Genomic DNA, 11,429 nt, shown 5'->3' with positions numbered 1-11,429 from the left:
GGAAGAGAAGGGAAGGGAAGGGAAAAGGAAGGGAAGGGAAGGGAAGGGAAAGGAAGGGAAGGGAAAAGGGAAAGGAAGGGGAAAGAAGGGAAAAGGAAGGGAAGGAAAGGAAAGGAAAAGAAAGGGGGGGAATGGCCTCCATGATCATTGTGCAGGTGCTAAGACCCAGCAGTGACTCTAGTGACGAAAGAAAGAAGGAAAGGAGGAAATAAAATAGGGGGTGAGGTGGTTGGGTAGAGTTCCCAAGAGCTGCCCTGGCCTCTTGGGCCAACACGACCTGGTGGGAAGTGCCAGGGTTGGCCACGAAGCAGGGGGCAAAGGGAAGGTGCAGACAAGGGCCTTCACTGTAGTTCCGTGGGAGCAGTAAGGGCGACAGGTCGACAGGCCCCACTCAGGCTGGTACCGCTCATTTTGGCGGTCACCGCGCCTGCCGCCAGGGCTGCCCTCAGCTGTCTGGTCCAGGAGCAACTGAGGCCAGGCCCTGGTGGAGCAGTGGGAGGAGGATGGGGCTTTGATTGGCTCGTCTGTCTGCATGGAAGAGGCCCTCCTCCTCTTCCTAGGAACTAGCCAACCCGGAGCCCACAGGTGCAGGCAGTCCTCCCACCCCCGTTCTGTCAGCAGCCTTGGTGGCAGAACCACTTTAAGCGGAAAGCAGAGGAGAGAGCCAGGGGCTCGGGAACTCAGGGAGGGAGCAGCCTCCCCTGTAGAGGTGCTGGCTGGAGTGAGGTTTGGGGCCTAGCCTGATGTCTCTTTCCCACCAGCAGGTGAGCATGACACCTCCCGCTAGCTGGCTCCAAACTCCATAAATCACAGCTTTTTTTTTTTTTTCCCTTCCAGTCCGTTTGGAAAAAAAAAAAAAAAGTGAAATGAACAAATGAAGACAGGAACGAAATTAAAAGATAATTGGAAGTCTATATTGGGCTTCTGCGAGTGTGCGTGCATGCTGCCAATCTGGTCTCCCCGAGAGTACAGGCAGGGCCCTCGCCTGGCTCAGGGGCTGGACAGAGCAATCAGAGACAGACGTGGACTGTCACATAAACAGGCCCATCTTCTCGGGGTTGGCTGTGAACTCCATACCGCCAAGCCTGCCCCACCGGGCTCCTCGCAAGGGCTTCTGAGGGTGGAGCAGCCCAGGCAGGTGTGGCGGGTGAAGCTGTGAGTGGGGTCTGAGCAGGGGGCAGGTAGCACAGGTACCTCTGGGGGCAAGGTGCAGCTGCAGAGAAGGAATGGACATATCAGAGAGAGAGAGGGGGAGAGAGAGAAAGGGAGCAAGAGGGAGAGGGAGAAAGAGGGAGAGGGAGAGATGGAGGAAGAGACAGAGAGACAGAAAGCAGTGGTGTGTGGCCTTTGACACACACACACACACACACACACACACACACACACACTGTGCACACCAAGGGTGGATTTTTAGATTCCAGTAGGGCCAGGGGTAAGCAGAATCTTGTTTAATCAACAGGGAGAGTACAGTCTGGAGAGAAAGAGTGTCTTTTTCTGGCACTGGAACACGAGGCAGCTGGCTCATTCTGTGGGGGAGGTCAGGGATGGATCCCTGCTGGTCTTGAAGGTGTGCAGTAACTGTTTGGTGGGCCTGGAGGCTCCTTCCACTTCCTGGGGGCTCAGTTCTCTTTCAGGTCCTCAAGGCTCAGCGCCCCCCGGTCGGTCCCAGTCCTAGCTGCTCTGTCACAGCCACATGCTTGCTGGTCATCTGCTGAGTCCGTCTGTCCGTCCTGGTTGGTGGGTAGCCAGGGCCCACAGCACTCAGAGCAGAGCCCTGCTCTAGCCGGGGGTAGAACACCCAATCCCCACCTGCCTGGGACCCGGGACCACCTCCCGCAGTCAGAGGCCCCGGACGGCAGCTCCCGTCTCCGCTGGCACTCTGAACCTGCCCATGGCCGAGACCCCGTGGAGCGACCCCGGGGGGATGCTGCCTGCTGAGCTCACCCCTCCTGGGGTTGACCTTCAAGACTGCTGTTCTCACCACCCCAACAAAGCAGCCATCTCTGTGGCTGCACAGCCCTTGGCTGGGCCCTCCTGATCCCACCACCCTGGGCAACTGGTGTTTTCATTCCATTCCACAGAGGCTCCCAGAAACTAGGTCCTTAGTCTCCTTTCTGAACGTGGGCCCTGCAGCCCAGCCTGCTGCCTGGTATCACAGTGGGCTCTGCAGAAGCTCCAGGAAGGGCCAGCACTCTTCTGAACTCTGGGATGAAGGGTGGGGTAGACAGCATAATGGTTCCGCAAAGAGACTCTCATGCCTGAGGCTCCAAAATCCCAGGTTGAATCTCCTGCTGATATTCATAACCCAGAGCTGAACAGTACTCTGGTAAAAATAAATAAAATAAAATAAGGGGCTGGGTGGTGGTGCACCTGGTTGAACACACATAATATAATTCACTAGGACCTGGGTTCAAGATTATCTTAAAAAATATATTCCTTGGGGGCCAGGTGGTGGCGCACCTGGCTGGGCACACATGTTAAAGTGCGCAAGGATCCAGGTTCAATCCCCTGGTCCTCACCTGCAGGGGGAAGGCTTCACAAGTGGTGAAGCAGGGCTGCAGGTGTCTCTCTGTCTCTCCCCCTCTCTCCCAGCCCCCCTCCCCCTCTGATTTGTGGCTGTCTCTATCTAATAAATAAATAAAGGTAATAAATAAAATAATATAAAATGAAATAGTCTGGAGTTAGCAGTGACCAGGTTTTTAGAGAATCAAAGGCTGCTTCAGCTGCCTGACAGGGGGCCCGGCCTGGAGAGGGAGTTTCAAAGGGTCTGAGAATACTAAAGGCAGGAAGAAATGCCCTACTTACAGTTCCCTCCGCACAGACCATTAGGAAGTGCAATAATGGTGTGTGATCCGTGCCTGTGAATTTGATGGGGAAATTGGATGTGAAGCCGTTCACGGGTGCTGTTGTAAGTGGCAGAGTATGTCCCGACTTACTCCCCTGGGGATGAGCTGAAGTGAAAGGAGCGCCCCGAGGTCTGAGAGCAAGGAGGGGATGTTCACAGAGAGCCCAGGGCCAGCGGGGCAGTCATAATAATTCAGAGAGCTGAGCGTCCCTAGACCCCTGCGCCGTGGGATCCTCATATCGGCCAAGGCTGCAGGCTCCGACTGCCTGATTCTTCACGGCAGCCCTCCGGGGAACAGAAGGTTCCCCCATTCTACAGATGGGAAAGTGGAGACTCGGGCTCTTGCCCACGACCACATCTGTGTCTCTGTGTTCCTTGAATTATTCTGGGGGCATGTGGTAGTACACCACCAGGTGAAGCGCATATAGTACTAAGCACAAGGACCCTGGTTCAAGCCCCTGGCTTTCCACCTGTGTGTGGGCGGGGGCATTCAGAAGTGGTGAAATAGGCCTGCAGGTGTCTGTCTTTCTCTTTCTCTCTCTATCTCCCCTTTCCCCTTTAAATTTCTCTCTGTCCTATCCAATAGAAAGGAAAAAAGGGAAAAATAACTCCCAGGAGTGGGGGATTCATAGTGCTGGCATGAGCCCCAGTGACTGGAGATTAAGAAAAGAAAAAGAAAGGGAAAGAAGGGTGCTGGGTGGTGGCACAGCAGGTTAAGCACAGGCGACCGGTGAAAGGATCCCGATTTGAGCCCCTGACACCCCACCTGCAGGGGGGTTGCTTCGTAAGTGGTGAAGCAGGTCTGCAGGGGTCTGTCTTTCTCTCCTCCTCTCTGTCTTCCCCTCCTCTCTCCATGTCTCTCTGTCCTACCCAACAACGGCTATAATAACGATAACAACCACAACCACAACAAGGGCAACAACGAAGGCAACAAAATGGGAAAAAAATGGCTTCCAGGAGCAGTGGATTCGTAGTGTAGGACCCCAGGCCCAGCAATAACCCTGGAGGCAAAAAAAAAAAAAAAAAATCTCTAGCAACCCCTTTACTCCAGGAAGCGTCACGGGGCCAGGTGGTAGAAAGCAGGCAGTGTGCAAGACCCCAGGCTCATGTCCCTCCCCCAACCAGTGAGCCGGGCTGAAGGTATCTCTCTGCCTCTGTCTCCTCCTTCCTTAATAAATAAAGAAATAAAAACCATTACTGGGTCCATACTCCCAGGGGAATAAAGAATGGGAAGTCTTTCAAGATAGGAGATGGGAGTTCTGGTGGCGGGAACTGTGTGGAATTGTATCCCTCTTATCCTATGGTCTTGCCAATGTCTCCATTTTATAAATAATTTTTTAAAAAAAACATTACTTAGGAGAGGGTCAGTTTTCAGGATCTCGGAATCCCCAGCCTAAACCCCCCCCCCCCAGAATCCTCGTGTTAGCCAGATTCTAACACAGCACTGGAGTTTCCCAAATCGGTGGGTGCCCCAGCTGACCCACGGACTGCGTGACCTCAGGCATCAGTGCTTCGCGCTTCTAGGCCCCGGATCAGAGAGTTCGTGGCAGCCTTGAATCTCTTGGCATCTGGGCTTCCACACAGTTGTCTAGACATGGTTGCTGCTGGTACTTTCTGTGCAGACCTCTGGGCCTCAGTTTCCTTATCTGTGCACTGGGTGTGATGCCACCCATCTATGGAATAACTGGGAGACAACATCTCTGGGTGCTGTGTGGGGGCCTGACACGCAGCAGGGTCCTGGGTGAAGTATTTACAGAAAGAGCTGAGGGGCCCTCACAGAGCCAGGCCTATGCGGGGAGGGAGGGGCAGGGGCTTTCCCGTGAGCTCAGCCCTTCAGAGTCACGCTCTGGTCTCCCTGAATTCTCACAGCCCCACCGAGCACACACGGTTATCTCCAGATTAAAAGAGAAAAAGCTACGAGGGTCGTGTGATGTACAGGAAACCACAGTTAGGAACTGAAAAAAGCAGAGGGCCCTCTCAGGCAGAGTCTGTCTCTGGGGCTTTTTGCTCCCAGCCTGCTGTGTCCCCTCAGCCAGGTCCTCCCTCAGTGTTCCCTCCGTGGGCAAGGGTCTACGTGGTCCTGGCTCTCCCAGGAGCCCTCCTCAGCAGCCCAGCTCTCCCATCTCCCCTTCTCTGCCTCGTCTTCACTCTTGTTCCTGAGCTGCTTTGTGCAGGTTCCAGAATGTCCTGGAGCTCCCCGAGGCCTCTCCAATCGAATCTGAATGTTTCTGTCTGTTCTCCAAGGTCCCTTTGATGCCCCAACCTCATTTGTCACTGTTCCCAAACACCCGTTCTGCTCCAGCCAAGCTCATCCGTTTACTGTCCCCTTGTCCCTGCTGTCGCACGGGCCATTTCTCCCACTCCCGGCACTTTTCCTACCTCTCTGCAAGTCTGTCCGCTTTTGCAAAGCCTCAGATAAGCACTGGGTCTTCTCTACTGGGACTCAAGTCAGGGATATGGTCCTTCACTCGTTCTGGGTCCCAGACGCTTCCGGAAGCATAAGAGCCTGAAGTTCTGAACCTTGTGCTGGGGAATAATGTTATACACTTGCTACGTCTTCAGGCCTCTGGCATCCTAGGTATCAAGCCCTGGGCTAGGGGCAGGTGCAAGCTTTTGCAATTAACTTGACGTTGGGGGATGAAATAGGCCAGCTGAGAGAGGCGTGTCTTAAAGAATGTGCTTTGAGTCTCTCCTATGCAGAAAGAAGGCTTCCTGGTCTGATAAACACAGGAAATGCTGTCTTGAGATCCTGTGATTTCAACTTCTTCATTTGCAGGATGGGACCAATTAAACCTGCTTTTGTAGAAGTTTCCATATGACTGGACGAGCGAAGGTTTTCGAGACCCTTTTTCCCTTTGGGCCCTTATCCTGTGTCACGGGCCCCTCTGAACACACCTAAAGTAAACGTCCTAGCTGCTTCCCACACGAAGACCCATCATGTCATTTGCTCTACTAAACTTTAGGTTCCTGTTTATTAACCAACTTGTCCTGCTTTATGTCTGAATGCTTTTCAGCCACCAAGCTGCAGATGCTACTATGATGACACCCTGACCTCCCCAGACAGACGCCCTCACCATGTGTCCTGGAGCCTCCCCTCCCCAGAGCCCTGCCCCACGAGGGAAGGACAGAGACAGGCTGGGGGTGTGGATCCACCTGCCAGCACCTATGTCCAGCGTAGAAGCAATGACAGAAGCCAGAGCTCCCACCTTCTGCTCCCCATAAGGAATTTTGGTCCAGACTCCCAGAGAGGGATAGAGAATAGGGAACTTTTGGGAGTCGGGCGGTAGTGCAGTGGGTTAAGCGCAGGTGGTACAAAGTGCAAGGACCAGTGTAAGGATCCCAGTTCAAGCCCCCGGCTCCCCACCTGCAGGGGAGTCGCTTCACAGGCGGTGAAGCAGGTCTGCAGGTGTCTGTCTTTCTCTCCCCCTCTCTGTCTTTCCCTCCACTCTCCATTTCTCTCTGTCCTATCCAACAATGATGACAACAATAATAACTATAACAATTAAACAACAAGGGAAACATAGGGAAAATAAATAAATAAATAAATAAATAAATAAATAAATAAATAAGAATAGGGAACTTTCCAGGTGAGGCTAGGCCCCTGAGAGGCTGGGAGCATGGTGGACGTGGATGCCCGTGACTCCCATCTGCTTTGCAAGGTGGAGCTTCTAGGTGGCAGAGGACAAGACTGTGCCTTGCTGGGAGGGCAGCTGCAGCACCCCACACTTCTGCTCTGACTCTAGTCTCACCCAGGGACTGTGGAGCTAGGCCGGCCCTGGAGAGGCAGGTCAGGTTTGCTTTCCGCAGCTCGAGCCCTAAATGGCGCTAACCTGGCACGGCCAGGGGCCTCACTGGCCCATTAGGGCTGCTTTGACTGATTTGCAAATCAGTGCTCTGCACAAAGACGCTGCCCAGGTACAGAAGGTGAACTAGTGGTCCCGCCATGCTGCAGAGAGCGGGAGCGGGGAGATAAGTCCAGAGAGCCATGACCCTGCACGTCCTTGACCAGGGATCAGATCTGGAACTGCACACTCGGGAACAGTGGGAGGTGGAGGACTTTGGCGGAGAGTGCGCCAACATCTACCCTGTGTGGGTGTTAAGATATGCTACTGGAATATTATGATTCTGTAAAAAAAAAAACACTTAAATCAGTAATAACAAAGAAAAATACACACAGACACACACAAAGAAAGAACAGGAGAAAAAGCATCATTGGGCTTCTAGAATGTGCCTGCCACGCCACGCCCTTTGACTTTCAACCTTCCACAACCAACCCTGTGGCAGGAACAGGGCTAGTATCCAACCAAATCCTGGTTCAGTTCCCTCTTCCTAGACACTCAGGAAAAACTGCATTTCCCAGACTCCCTTGCAGCAGGAGCATTTGAAGAACAAGGGGGGGGGCAGGGAGGGGCAGGGAGAGGGGGAGGGGGAGGGGAGAGAGGGAGGGGGAGGGGGAGAGGGAGAGGGAGATGGAGAGAGGGAGAGGGAGAGGGAGAGAGGGAGAGGGAGAGGGAGAGAGGGAGAGAGGGGGAGGGGGAGAGGGGGAGAGGGAGAGGGGGAGAGGGGGAGAGGGGGAGAGGGGGAGAGGGGGAGAGGGGGAGAGGGGGAGAGGGGGAGAGGGGGAGAGGGAGAGGGAGAGAGGGAGAGGGGGAGGGAGAGGGAAAAGGGAAGGGGAGAGGGGGAGGGGGAGAGGGAGAGGGAGAGAGGGGGAGGGGGAGGGGGAGAGGGAGAGGGGGAGGGGGAGAGGGAGAGAGGGAGAGGGGGAGAGGGAGAGGGAGAGGGAGAGAGGGAGAGGGGGAGAGGGAGAGGGAGAGAGGGAGAGGGGGAGGGGGAGAGGGAGAGGGAGAGGGGGAGGGGGAGAGGGAGAGAGGGAGAGGGGGAGGGGGAGAGGGAGAGGGAGAGGGGGAGGGGGAGGGGGAGGGGGAGGGGGAGAGGGAGAGGGAGAGAGAGGGAGAGGGAGCAGCAGGGGCCAGAATGGGTTCTGGCTGGAGGCCGTGAAGAATCCATGTGCCACCATCTCCCCAGCTGCCCTGCTGTGCTGACTCTGGGGCTCCTGGTCCCACGTGGAAGCCCCCCCCCATGTTTGTAGCAATACAGGATATCAAGCTAAGCCACTGAGATGTCAGAGTTTGCTGGCAGGAGAGCCAAAGCCAATTTCCTGGGCTCATAGAAAGCCCAGTGTTGGGATGGGTTGTCAGGCACACAACGATGCTCGCCTGGCCGGGCTCCTCGCTGGACCTTAAGGGGTCTTAGCTTAGGGGTGACCGTATGATCCCCGGTCTAGGTCTCAGGTGGCCCCACTTTGCTGGGGCTTCCCGTGGCTCCAGTTCATTCTGCTCACAGGTTCACCTTCTCGTCCTTGTAGTGGACTGACCCCAGCTCTCCAGAGGCTCGATCTAGTGGCGCAGAGACTTTTAGAGACGAGTTGATGGGTGGAGCAGGCTGGTCAGAGCAGATGGCGCTGGAGCAAGAGATTGTAATGAACAGTGTGGTCCAGGGAGTCAGGTGGTAGCACAGCGGGTTAAGCGCACATGTGGCGCAACGCACAAGAACCTGTGTAAGGATCCCGGTTCGAGCCCCCAGCTCCCCACCTGCAGGGGAGTCGCTTCCCAGGCAGTGAAGCAGGTCTGCAGGTGTCTGTCTTTCTCTCCTCCTTTCTGTCTTCCCCTCCTCTCTCCATTTCTCTCTGTCCTAACCAACAATGACAGCATCAACCACAACAACAATAATAACTACAACAAGGGCAACAAAAAGGGAATAAATAAATAAATATTAAAAAAACTCAGTGTGGTCCAACGTTCTTGAAAAACCTATTGACATGGCCAGAGTTAACCCTCTGGGGAGGGGGCGGTGGGTAACATGGCCACTGAATGAGCTCTGAGACTCAGAGCAAGAGATTGAGATAAGGATGAAAGGATATTTCCCCTGAGTGGAAGATTGCGATTGTGCTAGAATGCAGGACTATAAATAAATAAATGAATAAATGAATATAAAAATAAATGAATATAAAAATATCTTAGGAGACCATGGAGCTGCCCACCGCCCAGACCTTCAACACAATTGCCAGCTAGAGGGGTGTCAGCACCTACTTCCACAAGGCTCTGGGCAGCCTGGGCCGTGGCAGACGTTGGCTGTGTGAGACATCTTTGGGGCTACCTGCCGATGTCCTATGTGCAGCAGCCCCCAAACACCTCAGATAAGCCTCAAGGGTCACGGGCTGCCCCTGGCCGAGCCCTGGCAGCAAGGCACTGCTCATTCCTCCCACAGAGTCTCCGTCAACTGCTCTCTCCTGGCATGCTGCTCAAGTCTCACGATCGTGTCAGGGGGCTTCGGTGGACTAGGGAAACGTCCTCCCATCTCTGCAGACCCTGTCTGAAGACAAGGACCTTGGAGCTTCCAAACCATTTCCCGTTCCACACTAAGTGGCAGCCAGGTTCAGTGGTTAGAATCACAGAACCCCCTGAGAAATCCCCCATGACATTGGACACCTGCCCTCCGCCATGGTGTCTCTGTGGTCCCTCCCTCAGGGGCTTCCCTCTCCACAAGGAGGTCGGTGTTCAGAGGCCAGGCTTTGTAGGGAAACTGTGAGGATATGGTTGAGGTGGGTGGAAGCTCCCATGGAAAGCTGGGTGCCTGAGGAACACGGTCTTCCTGTCAGCCTCTCTCTACCAGAGACTGAGCATGGGAGACAATGGCCTTCAAGCTCAGCTTCACCTGTCAGATGCTCTGCCTCACAGGGACTCTGCATTCCCAATACAACAGCTTACCTCCTTGTCTTTAAACCAAATGGTCTGCTCATTCAAAGACTGCCAGAAGTTACCCTACCTGACCCATCTTCTCTCCGCCCTCAGGACACCTCTCTGTCTGCTAGCCATGGATAACCCTCCTTCCTCATTCCCAAAGCAGCTCTCCTGCTCACACAGATGCTATCAGAGGCCCCTTTTCTCACTTCTTTGTTCTTGCCCTTCTGAATAAGATGATAACCAAACCTCACCCTGACAGGTAAGGACCCCCACACCCATGCACAGCAAAGCCCAGCTTCCTCATGCCTTAGGTCACTCACCTGAGAGTTCTCCCAACCCCTTACCTCTCTCTGCCCCTTTTCTGCTCTAACCATATTTGGTATAAACAAGCTACCTCCTTCCGCAACCCCTTAAAAGCCTGGCCTCCCTGATCAATAAACGGATCAGTGCTGTCAGCTTGGTCTCTGGGTCACCTCTTGTTGCCGACACAGAGTGAGTCCTGTAAGACTCGGCCCCTGCTGTCTCGGGTGACAGTCTCCTAGACCCCCGCATCTGGTGTGCGACAGGGTGGGCACACCAGGAGTCTGCACCCGAGAAGAGGCCTCCCCACAAGAAGAACGGCAAGGCTTCACGTGCACAGGGTGTCTGCTTACCATTATGATTCAGCAAACATTTGCTGACTAAACACCTGAGTCAATGACAGCCAGCCCATCACCATGTTCATAGGGGCAAAGGAATCCAGTCTAACTCAAACCATTCATTTTATTTAAGGAGCTGTGACATCTGCAGCACTCACGAAGCTTTCCCCCTGCAGGTGGAGACCGGGGTCTCGAACCTGAGTCCTTGTGCACTGTAATGTGTGCTCAGCCAGGTACAACACTGCCTGGCCCCGGCCCATGAGTTGTAACAATGACAATCACATGTCACTTAGTTTTGCTCTTGCCAAAGGCCACGCAGGCTCTGTAGGGAGCTCCTTCCTGTAATGAGGAATGAGGAGCTACAGCGAAGGACCAGACACTAATATTGCGGAGGCCTGCAGGGGATGCATGGCCTGAGCGGCAGGCCCCGTTGAGCAGAGCAGCTCCTCCTGCTGCCAGGAGACCATGGGATATGGGGAGCCAGCTGGAGTCCCCAGGGCTCCCCAGTCCAGGGACAGGTTTCTCCTGTTCTGGGTCTGAGCTGGAGTCTGTGCCAAGTGTGGACACAGAGGCCCTTGTAGATCTTTCCAGTCACAGGATATTCTGGCCCTGTGGGCAGGGTGAGGGTGAGGACAGTCCCTTGGCAAGATCAGATGACTGACCACAGCTTCTAGCTGGCCAGATGGCTGCAGGACTAGGTGGGGGAGCCCAGAGGACGGGCCGCAGTGGGGGTTCTCCCCATCTGTAAAACACCATGTGCTCCACTGGGGTCCGTGATGCACCACAGTCAAGGACTCTGGGGTGGGGGAGGGTTCAGGTCCTGGGGCATGACGGCGGAGGAGGACCCAGTGGTGGTCAGAGTGTGATGTGGAAAACTGAGACATGTTACACATGGGCCAACCACTGTATTTTACTGTCAACTGTAAGCCATTTATCCTCCAGTAAAGAAAAAAGAAGAAAAGGGTGAAGAAGAAGAAGAGGGATAGGGAGAGGGGGAGGAGGAGGAAGAGGAGGAGGAAGAGGAGGAGGAGAAGGAGGAGGAGGAGGAGAATGAGAAGGAGAAGGAGGAGGAGAAGGAGGAAGAGGAGGAGGAGGAGGAGGAGGAGAAGGAGGAGGAGAAGGAGGAGGAGGAGGAGGAGAAGGAGGAGGAGGAGAAGAAGAAGGAGAAGGAGGAGGAAGAGGAGGAGGAGGAGGAGAAGGAGG

The sequence above is a fragment of the Erinaceus europaeus genome, chromosome 11 (assembly GCF_950295315.1).
Source record: "Erinaceus europaeus chromosome 11, mEriEur2.1, whole genome shotgun sequence".
In the NCBI taxonomy this organism is placed as follows: Eukaryota; Metazoa; Chordata; class Mammalia; order Eulipotyphla; family Erinaceidae; genus Erinaceus; species Erinaceus europaeus.
Note: the sequence above shows the minus strand (reverse complement) of the source record.